The sequence below is a fragment of the Typopeltis vanoorti genome, chromosome 6 (genome assembly GCF_054136105.1).
Source record: "Typopeltis vanoorti isolate ZY-2024b chromosome 6, IOZ_Tvanoo_1.0, whole genome shotgun sequence".
Taxonomy (NCBI): Eukaryota; Metazoa; Arthropoda; class Arachnida; order Uropygi; family Thelyphonidae; genus Typopeltis; species Typopeltis vanoorti.
The window spans coordinates 148252089-148278376 of NC_143554.1; positions in this window are offsets into that span (position 1 = coordinate 148252089).

The following is a 26288-nucleotide window of genomic DNA, read 5'->3' on the forward strand; positions in this document are numbered from 1 at the left end:
ATAATGACACTCACCTTGGCCTTCAGTTTTGGCGGCAAAATCTACACATCTGAGTGACCCTCAGCACTTTCAAGTCGCCAACATAATGCTGTCTAATCCTTTTAACTTGAGGAAGAAATACTTTAACATTCTGTTACTTATACAATTTTGCAACAGAATTTAACATTAAATCAACATTATGTACAATTTGAACCTTTTACAATATTTTATAACTCATGAACAATTCTGTTATTCTTTAAGTCAGTCAGCTACCTCAAGTTAACAATCAGTATTTAACTGTTAAGATAGAGTAATATACAAACTTTGTTCTTTTTACATGAAGGATGAGAACCTTTGTCGCGATCAGCATAAATGATGCAGCAGTGATGATGATAATATAACCGAGGATAATTTGACACTGGAAATATTCCGATAAAATAAGTTATTACAAAAACGACGGAAAAATTGGAAAAAGTGGAAAAACTTTAATGAAACTTGTACAGAATAAGAAAAAGAATTAGAACAATAAGAAATCAGGATAGCTCTAAACTTGGTAAAAAGTATAATAATAATAACAAAAAGGCAAGTCAATTAAAATCTAAGAAAAAATAAAGTGACATGGTTCGGTTATTCAATCATAAAATTTACGCTTGCTAATGGAGTCACTACTTCTAACATCCTAGCATCGATCAAAAAGTTATAACAAACGAAATAGAAAAAACAGAAAATAAAAATAAAATGATGGCAATTTTTGTTGGACGGAATGATTTAGGCAGCGACAAATAGAGTGTGAGAGAGCATATGAAAGATCGGTTGGACAAACTAGAAAGAAAACAGAGATTTAAAATTATATGTTTGCAAACGAAATACACCGGTGTCCAAAAGCTGACAAGGGACTCAATTTCTATGAGTGTAGGAAAACATTTTCATGACTTCGTCGAAATGTGGACATAGATTTATTGCCAGTATACTAATAAATTATATTACACAAATGTGTGTTATAAATTTCGTACAAGTTAAATTGCAATACGCTTTTGGCTGAAATTGCAAATTTCTTAAGGACGTAATCAAGGAATTAACACAATGCTTAGAGAAAGCTATGCAGAGAGACATTTCAGTATGGAATATGTCCACCTTAAATGTAATGCAGCTCTCATTACGTCTTACCATGCTTAACACTAAGTGATTCGGGAGATAAACTGCCCACTTCTCCTTCACAATAAAGATAAGCTCTTGATTGTTTTCGGAGGGGAATTTCGAGCAGAAATCAGTCTTCCTATTACGTCCCAAACGTGGTCTATAGGGGGGGTTGAGATCTGGTAAGCGTGCTTGTCATTTGATTCGATTAATATTTTCGGTCTCCAGAAGAAACTCCATTGCTCGTGTACGAGGTGGTGTGGCATTGTTATCCATAAGAATGAATTCTTCGCCTACAGCACCACGGAACAATAGAACGTGATGTTTAAGAAATTCTTTGCAATATTGTTCACTAGACATAGTCCATTTTTCCATCACTTGTAGCTGGGTGGTTCCATTAATCATAATGCCTCACGAAAGGGACAGTACTTCCGTATCTATCCTTTTCAATAACATTCTCGTGATGGTAAGCAGTCCCACTTCATTCCAGATCAAGTATCGTGTAGAATCGGAGGAAAGACTAAAATGACTCTCATCTGTAAAGACTACATTAGTCTCTTTGTGTCCTGTCCATTTTTATAGATACAACACCAACGAAAACTTGCTCTATGATGAACTGTGGATAAAGGTTACAGACATTCGGTTGTATAGGTCTAATGGTCGCAAATTTCTTGCCGCAGTTTGTCGAGATATCCACGTATCTGTGCTTGAATGGAGCCTAACTGCAAATTCCCTGGCACTGTGCGTCGATTGCATTTTGCTGTTATAACGGAAAATATGTCTTCATGCTCTATGGTTGAGCGAGGACGACCGCTTTACAAACATCTGGAACACATTCCATTTGGTTGAGACGTTGCCGACAGCCTGGATACAACGTTATGTGAGATTCTAATCTCCTGATAATATCAGTAATTCTGTGGGCTTTTACAAACTTTTCAATAAGTTTTCGCCTACAGCACCAGAAATAATATAACATAACATAGTCCCTCGTTTAATGCTCCACACACCATAATTCAACTACCGCTGTATCTATTCCTCTGAAAAACATTCTCTCGATGGTAAGCAGTACCACTTCTTCACCCCAGATCAAGTGTCTTCTAGAATCGGAGGAAAGACTAAAGCTACTCTCATGGGTAAAGAATATATTAGCCAATTGGTGTCTTGTCCAATTTTTATGGACACAACACTACTCAAAAATCGTTATTCGATGAGCTGTGGACGAAGGGACACAGACTGCAGGCCTTCGGGCGTACAGGTCTACTTGTCGCAGATGCCTTGCTGAAGATTATCGAGATATCCGCGTACTTTTGCTTGAATGGAGCCGACTTGCAAGCTGACCTAGCGAGGTGCCTCGATTACGTTTTTGGGCTTTAATTAAAAGTCTGTCCGTGTTCTGTGGTAGAGCGAGACGACCTGTTTGCAAATGTCTGTAACACATTTCACTGGTTTGAAACATTGCCCAGTGCCTTGATATAACAACGTGAGATTCCAAACTCTCTGGCAATATCAGTAATTCTGAAGCATTCTTGAAGCTGTGATAATTCTTCCCCGCGTGAAATTATCTTGATGATGTCCTTAAGACATTACAATACATCCAAGTTTACAACTTATTTCTTCACGAAAAGAGCTTCCTTCAAACCCAAATCTCTAATCGTAGCATTTTCCCTTATATAATTTTGAATGCAACCACGTGGCCTCTTTGCTCACGATTCCATAATTGGAAACTGTAATTGCTTTTTATACTTAAAATGCTTAGTTACACAAATTGCCACAAGCTGACTGGTCTGAAGTTGCGGATGAAAACTTAAGTAATAGTGTTCGTTCTTAGATTTGGAAACAAGTCTACAGCAGTGCCGATCTACGAAGGTGGAGAAGGCGGTGATAAGAAATTATTCAACGGCTGTGTAGAAGAAATGGATGCGAATTTTTGGAGTGTGTCTGATGGCAAAACACACTTGTATAAGAGGGTCAGTCTGCAGTTGAATTAATTTAGCGCGAAAAATCAGGAATATTTACTTATTGGGATGAGATCTAATTCCCAGAGTGAGAGAAGCAACAACATCAAGAGAGAAATGGAGAAAATCTGTGTGAATCTTCAGCTATGGTATGCAAACACGATAAAGATATGAATGGAATTGAACATGATTATGCATGTGGTAAAGGATTGTAAATGTACGCTTTACATTCGGACCCTTTGTATGTGTCTGTGCAGGGACAAAGTCAAGCAGAATGTATATCTAAGTATACGAAAGGAGAGAGATGGTAACTTGTCTTGCCACAACACAAATTCAAGGATCCTCAGGAACGAAGGGATTGAGTTCGTGGCTTTATTGAATATTTTGTAGCCTGAGATTGTTGACTTTAGTGTAACTGTTGTAATTGGGATTAAATGTAAACAGAATATTATTTTTAGGAATCGCAGAAGAGACAGGAGGGTGAGTAATTCCAATGATATCGATCTACTTAAAGGCCTGCAAGCAATAATAATGTCCGGTGTAGCAGTGTGTTGGAGCTAATCCACTGTTAAATGGAGTGGAGGCTAACAGACCTGGCAGTTTACTTGCAGGAGAATAAGAAACGAGTCGCCAATTAATCCTGGGGAGTACTAAACGGTTACTCATGAGTTAATTTAATTATTCAAATATTGATTATATAGAAGAGAAATCTTGTGATACGAATAAAGTAAAATTTATTGTGTTCTTGTGAGACAACCTTCTTAAACAGTATATGAAACAAAGTCCAAAAATTGGAGAGTTGTTTATAGCATCAGAAGTTGTGACTGTTAAGAATATGACCATTTTGCCAACAGTTGATGCAGTGCTTTCCTAGGAGATAGCTAATTGCATTCAATTACGACAGGTTACAGGCTGATCTAGAAAGCTAGTAATTATGATCATCTTAGGTGAATGCTATCTTTGGTCCCACGATATCAGTCACTGAATGGAAAAGATATGAGCAATGCATGGAAATATGTGAACAACTTCTAAAACGAGGTAATATTTGAATGTATCCACAGTGTTGCTTTACTAAGCAAGAAATCCGTAAGAAGCAGGTCATGTGAAAGGAAAATCTCCAGATGTAGAGGGACAGGAATTATGATATATATAAAGCATAGATCAGTAAAGTAACCAGTATTGTGCAGAAAGCTAAATCGGAGTATAGAAAATAAATGGGCAAGCTAAAGAAACTCCAAAAGGATTTATGGTTATCCGCAAGTAAAAGAAAGAATGACTGTAAAAGAATAATTTAACTTCGGGGTAATATAGTGTCACAGGTCAATGAGATTGTTCAGTTAACTAGTACCACTTTGCTAAGATATGTAACAATATTTTTCTTAGTGCAAATGAGAACGTGGTTGTTGAATTTTGCATGTATAAAAATCGGTAGTAAGAACTGATATATCAGCACAAAAGTTAAAAGCACGTACAGACGAACTGGCTAGGACTTTGAATTGTGCGTGTAACTTGAGTTCCAGCTCAGGAATACAAAGAATGCATGATAACTGTTACTAAACGTTCGATCTCTTCAGTAATTATTTTACGCAGGATTTGACGGGCGAAGTTCAGTTGTTTGCTGTGCAAAGATAGTCAGGGAAATCAGGGTGCTACCGATAATTAGCATTCAGAAAATGATTTGAATAGACTTTAAATTTGGGCGAAAGAAAATTGTTGTCACTTAATGTTAGCAAATGTAAAGTTATACACTTTGGCGTGATGAGATTTCTAGCGAATATTATATTAGCGTGGTTATGCTACAACAAATTAATGAGGCTAGGGATTTTCGCATAATTGTGGATAGGAATTTGAAGTTCAAAGATCACATAGAAATAATTGAAAATAACAGATGATAATTGAAATGTTCAAATGAACCTTGGCATGTAAGGTTAAGTAAGTCATTTTTCCTCTTTACAAGTTTACTTGCTCAGTTTTAATCTCCTCTGTTTCAAGAGGTTAATACCTGAATTATGGATTTCAGTTTAGGAAGACAGATTGCGAGTATTTGGACCACAGACTGATTAGCATGAGAATTCGGGTTGATGTGATAGAGGTCTATACACTTCTGAATGGGTGCTATGGGATATCGTCTGAAGAAATGTTTCGTTATATGGAAGGAGGGGAGGGAATATGGGGGGGTATACATGGAAGTTGCATTTGTTCTCGGTCAAGAAAGGAGTAAAGGCTAGGTTCTTCTTTCGCACAGCAGTGACTGATGGAATAGTTCGCCTTTAGGGGAAGTGAGCGAATGTATTGTGAATGAGTTTAAGGGAAGATGTCACAGCTAGTTTGGGTGATGTATTGCCTCCTTCTCTAAGTCCTTGACTGCCTGGATATCTCAGATGATGATAATGAAATAATGTTTTTTTTCATTTCAGGAATTTTTTTCTGCGATTTTTCTTTCAACCGTTTTCGCAATTTGACTTTGGTGCACGCAGAGAATTTCTTCTTGTGTAGTGGGTACAATCTAGACAGAATTTTGAATTTTTTGGTTTTTCAACATATTTAATTTAAAATCAGTGTAATTGTAAGTTTAAAAATCTTTTGTTATATGTTCGCTTCCCTCAAATAAAAAAAAGGTAACGAACCATTTGAAAGGAGCATGCCTTGTGTACCACGGGACCGTTATTTGATTATTATTCAAATTGTACGTAGACCATTTCAAGTTAACTGCTTAAATGAACTAAAGATGCAGCTAATGTGGCATCGTAGTGTATTTTTGGTGTGCTGTAGTGTATTTTCGAGTTAGAATTTAATGCAGGCAATAGTGGTTCATTTACCGTACTGAATATAATCTAAGTTCGCTATTTCTTCAACATAATGAATTTAAAAGCAGCATAATTGTAAGTATTTGAAGGGTATGTCAAATATGTCAAGGGCGGTCGTTATTTGATTATTTTTCGATTGTGACTCAGGTTTTTTGATTATAGCTGCTTAAATTTAATAAACATGAAACTAAAGGGTCTGCCTCATGTGGGCCAATACTAAAAACATCTTTTCACAGTATAAACTACGGAATTGTGTTGAATGCTTGGCTAATCCAAGGGTTCTATGTAGATATTAATTAATAGGCATAAGTGTGATAATCCAATGCTATACCATCCCGATGTATATATTTTAAATTTCAATATGAAATAACCAGCATGTACTGTATATTTGAATAATTCGACTGGTGGAAATGGGACTTTTTCAAATCTCTGGATGAGATCCTTAATTCGAAATGAAGGATCTCTGGTCCAGGAATTGCAGTTGACGGTACGAGGATGGTCTGAAAGGTTCTCGGCCTACAATGAAAAACCGAATTTATAATTTCAAAATGTTTTCATTTTTCAACGTAGTCTCTCTGAAGACTAATACATTTATTTATTTATTCCAACGAAGTTCCGGCGTCATTATCCAGTCCCTGTAGTAGTTGTAAGTAATATCTGCAAAATACCTCTCTACAGCTGCAATCGCCTCTTGATTCGAAGAAAATCTCTGACCAAGAAGGAAGGATTTTCATTTTAAGAAAAGATAGAAGGCAGAGGGACAGAAATCTAGCGAATAGGGTGGATGTTCCAACAATTCATAGCGCAGATCCCTTAATTTTCCCATTGCCAAAAAACTTTTGTGGGCAGGTGTATTGTCCTCATGAAAGATGATTTTTTTTCTTCTGCAAACCGGGTCTTTTCTCACGAATGTTTTCATCTGTGTGACTAAAGATCAGAATGATATTCCCTGGTTATTGTTGTACCCTTCTCAAGATAATTAATAAACAAAAGGCCTTTACTATCAAAAATACCGATGCCATGACCTTTCCTACTGATGGAACCGACTTTTTCTTCTGTGGCGCTGAACAACCGGCTTCTGTCCACTGTTTTGACTGCTGCTTGAATTCTGGTGTATAATGGTGAATCCAAGTCTCATCCATAGTAAATCGACGCACAAAATCAGTTTTATTCTTGTTAAAAGGCTCCAAGCACTGTTCAGAGATTTTCATGCGAGTGCGTTTTTGATCTGCTGTGAGCAACCGCGGCACCCATCTTGCGCAAAGCTTTTCATTTGCAATTCGTGATGCAAATATATATCCTACACGTTCTTTTGAGATACCTATAATCTCCGTAATTTCACTATGAACTCTCCGGTCATCCAAAACCATATCGTGCACTTGATCAATGATTTCTGATCTTATTACACTTTTTGGGCGTCCTTCACGTGGATCATCTTCAAGGATGAAACGGCCGGCCACGTTTAAACTCAGCAGCCCATTTGGTAATTGTCGAAAACGAAGGAGAAGCGTGCCCATAAACTTTTACGAACTTCGAATGTATTTCATTTGGCGTTAAGACTTCTTTTACAAAGAATTTTATAACCGCACGATACTCACTTTTATCTATTTCAAGGGATATACGTTTGCTTCAGACAGCTGTATAAAACACACTACATGATAGAATGACTTGCAATTTCACATGGATGCTTATGATAGATGTATCTACGTATACAAGAAATATCTTGCCGATAGAAGTGCTATCTATGGTCGAGGCCGAGAACCTTTCAGACCACCCTCGTATTTCACAGCGGACTTACTGATGTTTCCTATTGCAAATTGAATTCAAATATGTGTGCTCAAATGTGTTCCAATGTCAATATATTTTTCTCGAATTTCTTACAATAATATTACTTTCCGGAATAATCCTCATATAATTTTGAAATCACTGAAACTGTTCCTCTCATCTCCAATTAGAATCAAATCCCTAATGAGCATTCTTCGCTAGACCAAGGAGAATGGATGTTATGCCGATGCCGAGCAGATGTATTTTCATTTTTCAAGATATTTTTATTTGTATTAGTTGAAAATGTATCATATAGAGGTAATCGAAAATCGCATATTCTATGTTATTCACAAAGAATTACTCAAAAATTAGTCACACTATTCATAGTTTCGGTTTGAATTTTATTTTAAGAAAAACATTTAAAAAATAAAACATACAAAAAGGTAGCTTAATTTCCAACATCATTTAACGCACAAATATAATGCAATAGTTTCCGCTACCCGGTTTCTGTCGAGTTGTACGCTGATCTTTTTGTTCCTTTTCAAATACTCCTCTTCAGGTTTGGCACCCTTTCCGAATGTCTTAAACTGCTCAGTGAATAAAGAAGTCACGTGAAGTTTATCTCCTTTTTTGGCATATAGTGTTTCTTGATTATATTCACACTCATTATCGCTCCAGTCAAATTTGCATTTAATATCTTCCGCATGATATCTGGAAAGTGATTTTAGAGATAACTCTATGGCCTTATAAGTATTACCCTCAGATGATATAATGACAACTACAAAAGGATGCACGAGTATTAAATAGTCAGACAGGATTTCTATTGTAAAACCAATTTCCTTGGATAGTATAAAGTAGTTTAAGACTTTCACAATTGATGGTTTAGGTGATGATTGAGAAGAAGTCTTTTCTCCGGAATATTTGTATATATTAACTGAATGAATCTGAAAAGAAGAATATGATCTTTCAGTAGAGATATTTGAGCCTATGACTGGAAAAGATTTGAATACTGTATCGGCATTCATTTTTCTGCACAAAAGAGGTCCAATTTCATCGAATGTAAGCAACCCTGTTTCTAAAACATCAATAAGTTCTTTGGCGGACATCACAGAAAACCGAATGAGTTTAAAAACAGAATCCAAAATGGATCTTAAATTTTCTTTGGTTTTCTCAACTTTGTTTTTTGCAACCTTGTTCAAACCCCATTTACGAATAGCATCAAATAGACAATATTCTGAGGACACTGTCAATGTTTTTCTGCATGTTATATGCTCCACTATGTCTTTCGAGCAGTTGAGAAAGTCTGGAGATTTGATGATTAATTCCGTACATCTATCAATTAAATCCAGACATTTGTAAATCACATGATGCAAATCCATGCAGCAGGCAAATTCATAAACTTGACAGACACAGTTGTTCTCAGCTGTTGTGTGTTCTAACAGAAAGGCTTCACTTTTCTTCTTAAGGTCGTTAAGTTGGTATTTCTCTGCTAAGTAATACACTTCCATGGCGATGTCTATCGATGCGAGTGAAATCTCGTCTGTGTATAAGTATCTAAGAACGAGATTAACAATTTTGAATTAGAAACGCAAAAAATATACGAAGCATATTTTAATAGATTAGAATGAAACATGCGCAAATCTAATTGGCCGAGTGGATAGTCTCAAAATCCCAACCAGCCTGACGCGGATTGAATCCCACTGTGAGCAGGAAAGTTTTTGAAGACTTTAAGGGATAGATACATGCACAAGATTGTCTTCCCCCCTACCCCACCAAAGACCGTTGTCCGCTTATTAGCAGATGCATTAATGATAGGAGCTATGAGTTGGTCTTAAAATGGCCTCCGTTTGTTTGATAGGTTGAAAATCAGAATTAACCAACCGTAATCCATTTAATATTCTAGAATGCAGGAGAAATTTTTAATATTTGAATGTATACTTTTTTATATTGCATATTATTTTCTTTGTATATTATTTTTGTATTGTATATTATTTTTATATTGTATATTATTTTTATATTGTATATTATTTTCTTCGTATATTATTTTTATATTATATATTATTTTGTATTTTATAATGAACATTATTTTCAATGTATATTTTTCTATTCTACTTGTATTAGTACTATATAGAAACTAATTTGAACATTTTTCTATTAGTTAATAGACGTTGCAACTGAGACATCTGGAAGTAAAGAAGAATGGTTTCAGATGCATATATTATTGGATGACCCGAAACATTGCTCTGAAGATTCGTGAAATTTTGTCCATTAACAATGAGGAAAACATTTAAAGTACTGTACCATGAAATGAATATATAAAAAGTAATAAATTTAGTTGCTAAGATTCACACATAAATATTACGATGATAAGCTGACAATTGAATTTACGAATGTTCAAAGGATGAGTATTATGCGTTCAAATGTTTCGAATGCAGTGCAATGCAGATTTTAGAATCTATTACAAGTGACTCAAATTTTTGGTTTCGTTAAACAACTAAATAGTTGTATATTAAATTGCTTTCCGAAGGCTATTGAGAAAGAAGGCCATATTAATTAAAATATCCTTGCAAGAAATTTCCCCCATCCTGATTGTATATAGGTGCATCTCATATGGAATGCTGACCATTTCGGCAATAGAATTAATTTTAGCACTTTGTTTTCACTTAGTACGAATCACAAAAAAGTTATAAGTCCTACTTCATGTAATTAGCACCTTCCCGGGGCCAAGGATAAGCTAAATAAACCAAACGTTGGGTTTCCAGTAAGTTCGGTAGAAGTCTCAGCTCACGCAAAAGAAGTCGCTTGTGACCTAAAAGCGTCCGCCGTCCGCTTATTACCAGATGCATTTATGATTGGAGCTGTCATAAATGAGTTGGTTTTAAAATGGCCTCAGTGCCCACCACCTTTGAAAGTACGACGACCTCATGGTTAGAAAAAAAGATCTGATCCATTAGACCTATTAGACCAAGAGATATGAATTTCTATAAAAACAACAGAAAGCCAGAATTCTATAAAAAAAACGCCATCTATTTCTCAACTGGTGAATCATCATCATTTTCATAATGACCAAATTAATTGTAACTAAGAAAATTTCATTTCTATTCTTAAAACAACAAAAACTAAAATGACAACGATAAAAGAAAAACTCACGTCAGCATAATCTGAAAAGCTTGTGGTGTGACATCAGGAACTAACACTTCTCCCTGTTCCATTAGGGGACCGTAAAACATGGCTGCAAACACAGGACTAGCAATGGCAAGTAACAATTTATGGACTTCCAATATTGCTTTTCGTTCGCCATCTCCAACTACGAAAGTAACATCAGAAAATTGAGGTTCCGTCAACAGAGAACGAAGTCTTTCTGTCACTTTCGCCATTGTCACTTAAAAAAATAAAACAAAAAGAAATGGAGGCAGAATCTTCAATTAAATCCATTTAATAAAGTATAATATAAATAATCTACAATGAAATATGATGATAAAACAAAATAATAAATTATTCCTCATTTCTTTATTTTATGACATTACGACATCATCCAATAATAAGAAAAATTCGGACTGCTGAATGTTCTTGAGCTTTTCTAATTAGTACTAAGTATTATATTTACTAAAATAAACAGCCAAAATGCTTCAGTTCGGCGACGCAAAATTATATAAATCAAGTGGATAAGAAACTCCGAAAGTTTCGTAAAAACATTGACCGAAGAGCTTATTGGAATACACTCGTCGGTATTCACGAGTTGTCCTAGCGAGGACCACATAAAAGACACAAGCGCTTGCCTAAGTGTCTATATATTCGTCTTCTATTGGTTCATTTTGATAATGTTTCACTTCAAGTATCTTATTGCTGAATAATAGTTTTTGTCCCTCAAGTTTTCCGCCTCTTCTCTGATGATAAACAACCAGTTAGAAACAGCTGTCATCCAAATGAAACCTTATCAAAATGAACCAATAAAAGGCTTATTGGTTCATTTTGATAAGTCCATATTCGAATATATGGACGCTTAAGCAGGCGTTCATGTCTTCTACGAGGGTAGTCTAAAAAGGTGGTCTCCGCCTAACAATGAAAACAAGAATTTAAATTTCAAAATTATTTTTATTTTTCAACATAATCTCCCTTAAAACTAATATCATTCCAGCGATATTTCAGTGCCATTATCCCGCACCTGTAGTGGTTCTCAGTAAGATCTGCAAAATACCCCTCTACAAATGCGATTGCCTCTTGATTCGAAGAAATACCCTGAGCAGCGAGGAAGGGTTTTAGTTTCGAAAAGAGATAGAAATCAAAGGGAGCCATATCTGGGGAATATTGTGGATGTTCCAATAATTCATAGATCCCTTTATTTTTTCATTGCCAAAAACACTTTTGTGGACAGGTGCAATGTCCTAATGAAAGATGATTTTTTCTTCTCGAAACCGGGTCTTTTTCACTATTTTTTTCGTTTGTCTTGTTAAAAGATCGGAATAATATTCTCCGGTTGTTTTACTCTTTTCAAGATAATTAATAAAGAAATGCCTTTAGCATCCCAAAACACCGATGCCATAACCTTTCCTTGTACTGGAACCGATTTTTTCTTCTTTGGCTCTGAACAACCGGCTTGTGCCCACTGTTTCGACTGCTGTTTGGATTCTGGTGTATAATGGTGAATTCAGATCTCATCCATAGTAATAAATCGACGCACAAAGTCAGATTTATTTTTGTTAAAATGCTCCAAATACTGTTCAGAGATTTTCATGCGAGTGCATTTTTGATCTGCTGTGAGCAAGCAGAACACCCATCTTGCGCAAAACTAATTCATATGCAATTATTCATGCAAAATATACCCTGTACGTTATTCTGAGATGCCTGTAGTCTCAGCAATTTCACGCTTTTTGATTCGCCGATCATCCAATAACATATCGTGCACTTGATCAATGATTTCTGGTGTGGTTACACTTTTTGGACGTCCTTCACGTGAATCATCGTCAAGGCTGGTACAGCCACGTTTAAACCCGGCAGCCCATTTCTTAATTGTTGAAAATGAAGGAGAAGTGTGCTCGTAAACGTTTCTTAACTTCGAAAGAATTTATTTTGGCGTTAAACTTTCTTTTAGAAAGAATTTTATAACCGCACGATACTCAGTTTTTTCCATTTCAAGGGATACAGATGACAGTTTTTCTTTAGATAGCTGTATAAAACAGAATACGTGATAAAACAAATGACGTGCAATTTCACATTGATGATTATGACAGATGTACCAACTTAAAAAATAAAATATTGACGATAGTATTGCCATCAATGGTCGAGGCAGAGAACGTTTTAGACCACCCTCATATGTTGTCCGCATTAGTGCAACTCGTGAATGCCAGCGAGTGTGTTCCACGAAGATCTCTGGTCACGTTCTTTACGAAACTTTCATAGTTTCTACATTCGGCTTTGAACTAATTCTGGATTTAGTATCCTCTTGATTTATTTAATAAACATTGTGTTTCAAAATATTCCACTTTTATTCTCAGTGTCTCAGTAATATTGTAGTGTAAGTAAGCAAATGAATAGCTACATAATAATATCATGTCGAAATTTCTTTATTCCCTCACCCCATTCATAGGTGAGAAAACACACACACACACACACACACACACACACACACGCACGCACGCACGCACGCACGTACACACGAGTATTTACTTATTTACTTACCTGTTACCTATTTTAAATAGTAGAAACACCTAAGACGATGCTATAGCGTCTGGTTAAACTTGTGAATGATTCAGAAATATTGGCAAACAGCACTCATCTCATTAACTATTCAGATAAGCATATCTGATTTATGTAGAGAAATGTAGTCGTACGTGTAGTGGGTGCGTGATAAACCAACCGAAGCCGTTTACGTTTACTCTTTCAATAAATGTTTATTAAGAAATAAAACTAAAAAAAAAATATCTAAATTATGTCTAAATTACTTTTCTTTTTATTATAATCTAAAAGTCTAATGTAAAAACACAAAACAATAACGATTACTCAGAAGTTATATTATCAAAAAATAATACAAAAGCAAAACTACACATACATCAAGACAAAAATAATCTTAGGTAGAGTGTTTTGATAGCAAAGGTGAATAATATATTTGAAATTTTAGAATTTGCAAATGGCGAAAAGGTGGTGGAACTACTGGATTGAGAACATGATCTGGTTTTGTCGAGCATTTGGTCGTGGGAGGGGGATAGTTGGTATTGTTAGTTAGATGTGATTGCCATGGAAAGTTCAGAGTTTATTATGTACTGCAGAAACAACTGAAAGTGTAACATTTTAACAGTGTGCTCTGTGGCCTGTTTGCCAGTTCAGCAAAATAAAACACTCGATTTTCGGTAGGAAAATTCTTCACTGCGATATCACGTCATTTACGTTATCTTCAGATGTCAAATCTATAGAGACGCTTGTAAAGCAACAAAGGGATTCGAATCCAGGTCTACTCAACCAGGCCCTTTCGAACCAAACGCTGGTGTTGTTACAAATTAATCTGTGGAGGCAAAGACTGGAGAAAGGGTTGTCTCCTCCCCATAATATGTTGACAATGGCGATTTTTACACTAGTATTAGCACCGTTAGACTAATAAACCAATACTTTATTATTTTCAAGATTATCGGAGTCTGACATTACTCTGAGATTTGTCTCTTAATTTTAACACAGGTTGAGAAAAACCATGTTACCAAGAACACTTGTATTGTGTTTTTGAGTTAGCCAAATAGCTCCTGCTATTTGGCTAACTCAATTCTGTATCGTGGAATCTTAAAATTAATGGAAATCATAAAAATAGTCTGTGCGTTGTAACAACTTTTGTTACAACGCACCAGAAAATCGTACTTTGACCAGTGTTCTGCTCTTGAGAACCATATTTCATCATACCAAAAATTACAGGTCGTACTGACGTTAAGGATTTCATTTATTTGCCGAAAGAACGTAATACTAAACAATAGAGTTTGACTAAATTTGGAAAGTGCGGAACTCATTGCTCTCCCATCTAACGGTATGTTTTCCCTTTCCTTGAGAAATAGATATCATGCACTATAGATTAGAGTTATTCAAATATGTCCAGGAAAATTAGACTATGAAATCACTAAATGAGACCCTCATTTCACTTCAAAGATCATGGATAGAGAGACAGCAATGGGCTATTCACTTTCACATCTTTTGCTAATTTTTACGTAAGACATTTAGAGAACGAAGACTCAAAAGAGCAACACACAAATCAGTTTGGTCGCGGTAGTACTGTCGACAAGCTGTAGCATAGAGGCAATCTGACTCACGGACCGACTTAATAAGGGAGCTCGTTGAATCATATTGCGGTAAGCGTCGTCACTACGCTAATAACTCCTCTTAGCGCAGCAAGTGCAGCAAAAGTTTTTCCAAGCTTAAACTGATTAAAAATTATTTGCGAACAGCAATGACCCAAGAAAGATTGGTTGGTCTAGCAACTACATCGATAGAGGCGGACATAGCTTATAATTTAAATGTAGAAGAGATTATAAACAGTTTAATTGTCCGATATCCCCGTATGGGCAAAAATTTAATTAATATTATTATGTAATCGTTTTGCATCAATGTTTCTCTTGTAATTAAAACAAAATAGCAATTGGAGATTTTCTTATATTTTTGTCTTATAATCCATCAGGGGCGATATTTAATTGTTTGCCTCAGGACGCGATCTGAACTGGGAACGGATATTGTCGCGGTATGTCATGCGTTTCTGACTTGGAAATTTCTGCTAAAATGACATTCATCCTGTTGATAGCATAGGTAGCCTAACAACGTTAAATCAGGTGTGTTTAAGAGGCAGGTTCTATGTAAGACAAGTTAATAAATGCTATGCCGAACGTGTTTGTCTAAACTCACATATGAATTAGATTGAAATGTTAGATAAATGACACGACCGGCTTTCAGTTTCAATACTCGTCTTCATCAGATTTAACGCACTGACAACATTATCTATCAGAGTTAAAAAAACATGTAAATATTTCCCTGCGTCCATTACTTACTTGGGTATTAACCTGCATTCCTTTATTTCAATTTTCATTTTGTTTTTCGTCATTTCCACTCACATATTGGCAGATATTCTGAGGACACTTTCAGTCTGCCTCTGCACATTACGATCTCAACTATGTCCTCTAGACAAGATTTGATAATGTCTTCAGTACGACTATCAATCAAGCGTAGACATTTGTAGATCACAGGATGCAAATCCATCTCGATAGCAACTTTTCATCTGTGTACAGATACCTGAACACGTTAAAACATTGAACTAGAAATATATTTGAATATAATACATAAAAATTAAAATATCTATGTGATAAGTAACAGAAACTTTCACTATATCTTTTTCATATTTCATGTATCATTCCTATTTTTTCAATTCATTTATGATCTCTAGAAAGAATGATTGTACAGGTTAGAAATTTCGGAGTGAGATTTAATCCGAAGGATAAATCTTGTGGAAATGGTGTGCAGTCGTCATATTAAGCACTAATAGCTCGAAAGTTTGGATTAATTGAGAAAAATCGAATTCACATACCTAATGTGTTTCGAAGCCAATCACATAGAATGATGTTTTAGATTTTAAAGGCAATCACAACAAGTCGGTTTAACCCATCTTTCAACAATAGCATCAATAATGTAATAAGTAAAATATTTCCATGGTTAATTCTAATAATAATGCAAATATTATTTTACTTTTAGCAATTTTTATGCTAATCACCAAAGGTTGTAAACCTATCAGAATCTCGGTTACATAAATAGGTTTTCGTTGCAAAATCCAATTCTGCGGATCTACAAATCAGAAATGAGCTCGTGGAACAAACCATTTTTATGTCCTTTTTATGAGATGATGGCCTCGCATCGTGCAATGGAATTGATTTTCCACTTAAAGATTTTCCACTTAAAGAGATCCAAAAATATCCTTACCAAAGTAACACTGGAGCCAGTGTGTATTCGATGGACATTGAAGACGCTCTTAATCTACAAATCAGCCTCGCAAATAAATAATTTAAATTATTTTTAAAAAGAAGGCTTTCGTCAGGAGAAATAGATAAGAACATCATCTTACAATCAACTCCTGGAACTTTATTATTATCCTAATCTCTTCAAAAAAAAAAAAGAGAATTAAATATATAATATTTCATATATGAAATATTAAATTTTACCTGAAAAAATTTTATTTGATTATATAAATCAAGATAATATTATATCCAGCATAATTTCAAAGCCGAATGCAGAAACTATAAAAGTTTCGAATGAAATTTGACCAAAGATCTTAAGTGAATACCCTCGCCGGTATTTACGTGTTGCCCTAGCGCGCACCTTATAGGACACAAGATTGCTACCCAAGCTTCCATATATTCCCTCATATTAGTCCCTTTTGATAAGTTCTTCTCACCCACCAGTCATAAAACATAAGAGAGCAAAAAAAAAAAAAAAAAAAAAAAAACCCTCTGTTTTGAAGAGACCAGGCAGATACCTTAGGTTTCTGCCTGATCTCTATTTACTATAATATTTACTATATTTACTATATTTACTACATATTTACTATAATAGTAAATAGTAAAGAAATCTTCATTTCGGGTGCAAAATTAACTATAGTTTCTGCATTAATATATCATGGACGGAGGACACATACTGCAAATACCAGCTATCATACTTATTCTTGAATAAGTATGATAGCTGGTGTACTTATTCACACTGCTTGCACTCACAACATCCAATGGCAGTCCATTCTAATCACGCACCACCCTGTGAGAGAAAAAATATAGCCCTCACATCCTTCTTGGCGACCTTCATTCTCAGCTTCCAAGAATGCCCTCTTGTCCTTTCACCACCCTCATTAATTGAAAAATTCCATCAACTGAAATCCAGTATGACTCTTTCAGAAGTTTCTTAGTCTCAAAATATCACCTCTCTTTCTCCTGTTTGCTAGTGTCTGCGGTGTACAAATTTTCAATCTGTCTTTATAATCAGTATTATGAAGACAGATTGAGACTATCTTCATAATGATATCCTGATATAATTTCTAACACTCTGCTTGTACTCTCTCCAATATATCAGAATCACAAGGGAAACCAGGAGACCAGACCTGCGCAGAATAGTCCAAGTGAGGTCTTATCAAGGCCTTGCAAAGAGGTAAAATAACATCCTTATCTTTACATGTGAACGTTCGTTTCAGGATTGCAATTATCGTTTGAGTTGTATTTGCAATCTCTGCCACATGACTCCGTAACTTCAACATTTCATCTATTAGCACCCCAAGATTCCTGCCCTCGTCAGTTTCTTCTAACCAAATCCCACCAATATAATACGACATCGGATATCTAATCACGCCAAAGTGAATGCCTTTACGTTTACTCTCATCGAACTAACACCCATTTTCCCATGCCTACAATTCCACCCTATTCACATTATTCTTCAAGTACTGCATATAAGCAGCAATTCCTGATTACCCTACCTAACTTTGCATCATCAACAATTAATTGTATGTCTCTTGTCAAATCATTTCCAATATCATTAATGTTAAAGAATAATCTGAAAAGATGCCATAGATAAGGGGAAGGATATTGCTTAGACATTAAAAGAGAGGGTGAGGAACTGGGGATTTAAATTTAATATAAGAAAGGTAAAGTATATTCAATCAGAAACATTAGATAATATTAGTAAAACAACCACTATAACTGAAATGACTGTTATTGTTGAAACAAAGGTTACTGTTATGAGAAAGAAAGAAGAATTGTTATTCGGTCAGTGTTGGATTTCGGTACCGAACGTGGTTTAAATGAATGTTAAGGAAATTGGAGGTATTCAAAGATTATGGACTAAGCGTATAGAGAAATAGCATAATGAATTTGATGAATTAGTTAAGGTCAGATATAACATAGCTTCTCTACCTATAAATAAATATATCGGGCAGATGTGTTTGGATGAATTTTCGAAGTTCGTGTTTTTAAGATAGGGTAGACATTTGCCTCTTATTACTATTATGGTAAAAGAAAATGTAGAATGTCCTTTAGGAGCCTGTTATGAAAGCGGGGAATTCATTTATGACAGTATTAGACAGTTGTTATCTTTGGAGGATATCTTAAAGAATATTTATACATATGGACTGACTTAATTTGGCATAGTTGAACATACTAGTATTGTAAGAATATGCATCAGAAAAAGAAATAAAATAAGATGTGGAATAAAATATGCTCGAATGAATGAGAAGAATATGAATACACAGCGCATGCTTTATGCGTATGAGGATTTTTAATGGTACAATGTGGTATTTGTATCGATTTGGAAACATTCGCGATTAGTCGCTATGTCTTTCACCTGATATGTATTTATTCTGAATTGCCGTGGTCAGTCTCAGACTCGGACTGTGCTGTGGCTTTGTTTCTTCCGGATGCTACACTTTTCCACTCACAAACGTAAAACCAAACGGGGTCACATTAAATAAGTGGTGAAAATGTAAATTTTGGTAATTCGTGTAGTTCGTTCCGTTGCCACCAGTAGATGGATATATATCTTCTGGTGGAAGGCGATAGTAGTAATAATAAGAAGAAGAAGAAAAAGAAACTGAATCACCATATTCTGAAAAGCTACTGGGGAAACATCAGGAACTAACACATCTCCCTCTTCCTTTAAAGTCCCATAACACATGTCGGCAATCACCGGACTAGCAGCAGCAAGTAACAGCTTGTGGGCTTTCATACTTACTTGGCGTTCTGATCCTCCAACTACGAAAGTAACATCGAAAAATTGAGGGCGCTTCAGCAAAGGACGGATCCTTTCGGTCATTAACCATGGTTACTTTAAAAAAATGGGAAAGACGGTATAACATAGGTAAAGATTAAAATTATATCCTTACAATGAAATATCCTACATGTGATATGTAAGTAAAGAATAAAAATAATTCTTCTTCTTCTTCTTCTTCCTAACATGGAATTTAGGCCAGGTGGCCTGTTCCAATCTCATTCCATCTCTTTCTTGGTCTTCCGATTCTTCTTCTTTTTCCACTTATTTTATATCTGTATAATATTTTTGGTAGTCTGCTGTTGTCCATTCAATTTAAATGTTCTAGCCATTTTTGTTTATACTGTCTTATGTAGTAATTAATTGGTTTTATTTTCAGGGATTGTAAGATTTCTTCATTTGTTTTGTGGTCCCACTTGGTATATCCAACTGTTTTTCTGAGGAACTTCATTTCTGCTGTTTGAATTCGTTTTTCATCTTTCCTTTTCATGGTCCATGTTTCGCTTCCATATAGTGCAGTTGGTTTTGACAAGACATTATATAGTCTGATTCTAATGTGTTTTTGTACTAGGGATGGCTTAAATATATTATTTTTAATAAAAAATAATTAAAAATGTAATTTTTCATTTTTTTTACTACTGAAGTTATTGCGACGTCATCCAATAAAAAGACGTAAAATTCCTTTGCATTTCACCATAGCGAACTACTCAGTAATTCTTTTCGAGTTTGAAATTAATATCAATTATTGTCAAAAACCTTGTAGTGTAAGTGGAAGAATATGAACAAGCACATTGTATTGCCATATAAAATTGGTTTATTGCTTTAATACAAGTAAATTATGAATTATGAATTCAAGAGAAAACTGTCAAGTCAAGCACATTCCACTAGATTGGATGTTAGAGTAATTCCTAATAGATTCACAGAAGAAACATCAACTCGATTGGGTGATTTTCTGGAGCCCAATGAGGAGAACTCACCAGAAATGCTTTGGGAAGGATTCAAAGTAAAAATACAGGATACAGCCAATAAGTATCTCGGCCCAATAAGAAGACCAAGAGGTCCATGGATATCAGATTCAACATGGAAACTAATCAAAAGAACGCGGTTGGAAAAAAAAGAGACACAGGGACTGAAGAATATAAGAGATTACATAGAGAAGTCAGAAGAGCCATTAAGCAGAAAAAGGAAAAGTTCCATACTAATAAATGTGAATAGATAGAGTTCCAGATGAGGAGGCTCAATTATAAAAGGATGTTTTATTTAGTTCGTGATTTAAAGCATAAGTTTGAGCTCAAATTGAATGTCATCAAAGACATGAATAGAGCATTACTCACAGAAGAAATGGAAATCAAAAACAGATGGAAAGAATACTGTGAGGACTGTTTAGTAGAGTGGGGTAAAGAAAATGTGGAGAAGTCCTCTTACCAGGAAAGTTTTGATTTGGAACCTCCTCCACTTAGGCATGAAGTTGAAAGAGCAGTTAAGCAGCTTAACAGCAATAAGGCACCAGGTGCAGATGAAATCCCAGCAGAGTTAATTAAGGCCACAGGGGATGGAGGTATAAGAGCATTTCATAGATTAATTACAAGGATAAGGGAGACAGCATCATAGCCTAGAGAATGGAAGAAGTCTATTTTCATGCCACTCATAAGAAGGAGATATGAAAGCGTGCAAGAACTATGGAACTATTAGTTTAATATCTCATGCAAGCAAAATTTTATTAAAGATCATGATAAATAGGATTGAGGCCAAAGTTGAGGCAGAGATACCAGAGGGACAAGCAAGTTTTCGGAAAGGTAAGGGCACAAGGGATCAAATACTTTGCCTTAGACAGATCTTAGAAAAATATAAAGAATTTAGACTTTTCCTCTGGTAATGTGCTTCTTAGACGACTCTAAAGCTTTTGGTTGTGTTGAGCATGTGAAACTGTGGGAAATAATGAAAATAATGGGTTTTCATCAACACACTATCCAGTTGATAGTCAACTTGTACAGGTACAGGGAGCAAGAAGCCACTGTAACAACAGGTGTGAAACAACATGCGTGAAGCATTGGATAAGCTGAAGACAGGAATTAGGGTAGGATGTAGATTGATCAATAATCTGAGATATGCTGATGATACAGTACTCCTTTGTAATGACATGGAAGAACAAGGACAAATTCTTGACAAAATTAACAAGATCAGTAATTACAATCCTAGGAAGACACAGATTATGGTTGTCAAAAGAAATACAAACAGGGAAGCTCTTGAGTAACAAGTGTACCTTAATGGAGAAAGAATTGAGGAAGTCAGCAAGTTTGAGTACCTGGGATCCATTATTAATATGAAGAGTGAAGAATTGCTGTTTAGAAGGTCAGGAATGGCTAATACAAGAGTCAGAGACTTTTCTAAAATCTGGAAGGATGGATCTATCTTCATGGGAACAAAGTTCAGGATTTTTGATGCAGTTGTTTTTCCAACGGCGACTTATGGATGTGAGACTTGGAATCTAAAGAAGTCAGATAAGAAAAGAATATCGGCTTTTGAGATGTGGTGCTACAAAAGTCTGTTGAGGATATCAAATACTGAAAGGCGAACAAATAAATGGTGTTAGAAAAGATCAGTAGAACTTTAAAGCTCCGTAAGGATATTGAAAAAAAAATTAAACTTAAAATATTTTGGACACATTGAAAGGATAGAAGGCGGACTTCTCAGAACAGTAATAGAAAGTAAAGTTCTTAGTAAAAGAGGAAGTGATAGACCGTAATTGAGATGGATAGATGGTGTGTGCGGAGCAACCGATCTCTAGAGAGCTGATGGCTCCAGAAAAGCAAACAACAGGACTACATGGCGAGGCCTGGTGTGGTACATCACCGTGCATCGGAGCGACCATACGGCATGTGAAGAATAGGGCATACACCATCTGTGAATGTCCAGTGAACACTTAGATAGATAGATGGAGAAAGAAGCTGACTTACCTGCACTCCTTTTTAGCTTCTGAAAGATTGAATCATATTGCTGGTAAAGCACTAATTTCGGCAAAATTGCAATCTTACACTCATGTCTGTTTTCTAGATGAAACGTATCGCATTTTTAGGGGGAGTAAGTCATATCGGATGTGGATGCATTAAATCCAATAATAATCAGACATAATTTATTTTTTGTGCAAAGGAGATTTTAATTACGAAATTCTATTGCTGACATTCGATAAAAGATGATACAGAGACCATCTTGGCGAACAAACTGCGTTCTTGAGTTAAATTGAGAACATGTACTCTGTCCTTTCCTGCACACGTCTTCATGTTGTCAAACCATGATATTCTTTATCTTCCTCTAGTTCCTTTGTCATCAATTCTTCCCACCAAATAGTTTGTAGAAGTTGGTATTTGACGTTTCTCATGATGTTGCCAAGATATGATGTTTTTCGTTTCTTGATTGATTTTATAAGATCTTTAGCTTTGCCAATGGATTTTGAGACATCTTTCTTTGTAATTTGTTCTGTCCATGATATCTTTAGCATTCGACCATATAGCCACATCTGAAAGTCTTCAATTTTCGTGAAATTTGTCGCCTACAATGTCCATGTTTCAACTCCATAGAGCACAATGGAACAGACGTAGCATTTCAGCATTCGGCATCTGACTTCCATGATTAAATCTTTATTGCGAAATAATGTTCTCATTTTCCTGAAGGAATGCCGCGCAACTTTAGTGCTTGTGTTTATATCTATTTCAGGATCCCGCCTTTCATTAAGCAACCAAGATATTTATATTTCAGGATCCCACCTTTCATTAAGCAACCAAGATATTTATACCCTGATACTTGATCGATAGTTTTCCCATTGAGTTTCAGTTTCATTAATGTGGTTGGATGTTTGCTGATGACCATGTATTTTGTCTTCTTGATGTTTATATTTATTCCCATTCTTTGGCTTTCTATGTATACTCTGTCAATATTTTTTGGAAATCCGTGATATTATCTGTAATTAGAACGGTGCCATCCGCAAATCGTAGTTGTTAACAATCTTTCCATTTATTGTGATTCCCACTGGACATGCATGCAATGCCATTTTAAAGATTACCTCTGAGTATATGTTGAACAAGTGTGATGAGAGGACACACCATGGTTCCACTCCTCTATTGATGTTGATATCATTGATGGTAATGTTGTCTATTTGAATCGTACATGATTGATTCCAATACAGATTTATTTTTAGTCTTATGTATTTTTCGTTTAGCCCTATTTGTTCAAGGATTTCTATTAAGTTATTGTGTCTGGCTTTGTCAAAAGCTTTTTCAAAACCTATGAAACACATATAGACAGATTTCTGATTTCTTTTTCATGCATTTCGTATCATTATTTGGCCACAGAAAAGGGTCACTCCAGTACCAAAACCATTCCGAAAGCCAAATTGCGTTCCACTCAGAGTTTATTCACTTTTTCTATAGTTGCGATTCTGAATTACTTTCAAAAATATTTTGAAAGTAATTCAAATTTTGGCTCTTGACACATAAATCGAATATCGCCAAAGGAATTGGCTTTGAGTTTCTTTGGGACAGCGATAAATGCAGATTTTATCCACTTTCCTATATTTCCTTGAACAGTTTTTTAAGCAGTTTGATGTTATCTGTTAATTTTAAATATTCTGTTTTTACACCATCTGGTCCACTGGCTTTTCCTGTTTTACCTGATTGTATAGCATTCTCTATTTCACATTTCAGAATAGCTGATCCTTGTATATCCAGAAGTCTATTAATATTAATATCTTTTATATTAATATTAATAGACTTCTGTCTAGTATCACTGAAGAGTTCTGTTATATATATTATCCAGATCTGTGCTTCATTCTCTTCTTCTAGAATTGTTTTTCCATCTTCGTCTCTTAGAGACTGTTTGCTTTTTTTAATTTACCTGAAATTTCGTTGATTTTCTTATACAGATTGAAATGGTCACATTTCTTTTGAAGCAGTTCAATCTCGGTACATAAATTTTTCATCAAATTTTCCTTTCCTTCTTTAATTTTTTTTCTTGATGAGGTTATGTGTTTCTGTATATTCGGCTATGTCTTTGTTTGTTTTTTTGTCTATTCTTCTTCTATCAGTAAGAGAAAGAATCTCATTTTTCATCCATTCCTGTTGTCTTACATTATTAATGTAGCGTCATTATTTAGTAGTTGTTATGATGGCATTCTTTAAGCTATTCCAAAAAGATTCCATTATATCATTTTTTTTTCTATGTTAAAATGTTGTAATTACAGGTTAAGCTGTCTTGGTTCTTTTATTTATCTTCGGGTCTTTTAGTTTTTCTACATCAATTTTATTTTTATGGTTTTTTGATTTTTTTGGCTGATTTTAATCTACGACGTATTTCTGCAACTATGGGATTGGGGTCTGATGAGATACCTGGTCCAGTATAAGTCTTTGCACTCTTTATACTACATGGAAATCTTCATTTTTTTCGGTATGTAGTCAAAGCGAGTTCCTACAGCCTTCTGGGCGGAATGTTAAACCAGGTATTTGCTATTGCTATATCTACTTCCTGAGAGAACTGAATAAGGCGATCTCCTCGTTCATTTCCGGTGCCTAAGTCATGTTCTCTAACAATTTCTCCATCACGCCCTCTGCCCACTTTTGCATTGAAATCACCCATCACTATGTTTATTTCATGTTTCTTTGTTAGGTGTTTAATCTCTTTTAAGTGTTTATAAAACTGTTCACTTCTTCACTTTTGTCAGTTGTGTGTGCATAATCTTGGATGATATTTATATTAATAGGGTTTCCCTTAAGTTGTAATAGAATTATCCTTTCAGAAATTGGGATCCAATTTATAAATAATTTATTGATTTCTTCATCTACTCTTACAGCTACACATGCCGATGTTTGTTCTCATCATTCCCCGAATTTAATTTATTTAGAAATTAATTTATTTTATTTTATATTCATTTTAATTTTTATTTATTTCTAAATTAATAGAAAATCGGCCAGAGAATTAAAAAAAGTGGAAAACATTTAACGAAACTTAGACAGAATAAGAAAATGGATCTGGTCCAGAAGAAGGCAGAAAAACACTAAACTTGGTAAAAAAAACAATATCAAAAAGGTAAGTCAATTAAAATTTGCGCCTTGCCAATAGAATCACTACTTCTAATTTCCTAGTATCGAAAAATAAGATATGACAAAGTAAACAGAAAAACAGAAATCAAAAATAAAATAATGACAGTTCTTGTTGGAAGAATTGACTTAAGTAGCGACAAGTATAGTATGAGAAAGGATATTAAAGATCGGTTGGGAGAAGCGAGAAAGAAATCTCAGAGTGTTAAAATTATATTTTGCAACACACTGGTGTCCAAAAGTGAAGGACGAACTACATTTTTATTAGTATAGGATAACATTTTCATGATTTCATCCAAACGTGGACGTAAATTTATTGCCAGCTGGCAAATAAATTATATTACACAAAAAATATATATTATAAATTTTGTAGAAATTAAATTGCAATATTTTTTTTTTGGCAGAAGTTTCAAATTATCAATGGACGTAGTTAAGAAATTAAAGTTTAGTGCTCACAGAAAACTATTTGGAGAGACATTTCAGTATGAAATATGTCCGCCTGAACTGTCATGCAGCGCTCACAACATTGCTTTTCGCCCAATGGTTCAGGAATTCTTGAGGTAAAGTGGCTCACTTCTACTTCAGAGTAGGGATAAGGTCTTGTTTGTTTTCAGGAGGGGAATTTCGAGCAGCAATTCGACACCCTATTGCGTTCCAAACGTGTTCTATGGAAGTTGAGATCTGGCAAACGTGCTGGTGACTCGATTCGATTAATATTCTTGGTCTCAAGAAGAATCTGTACTGCTCGATTACGATGTGGTGCGGAAATGTCATCGATAAAAATGAATTTTTGTCTACAG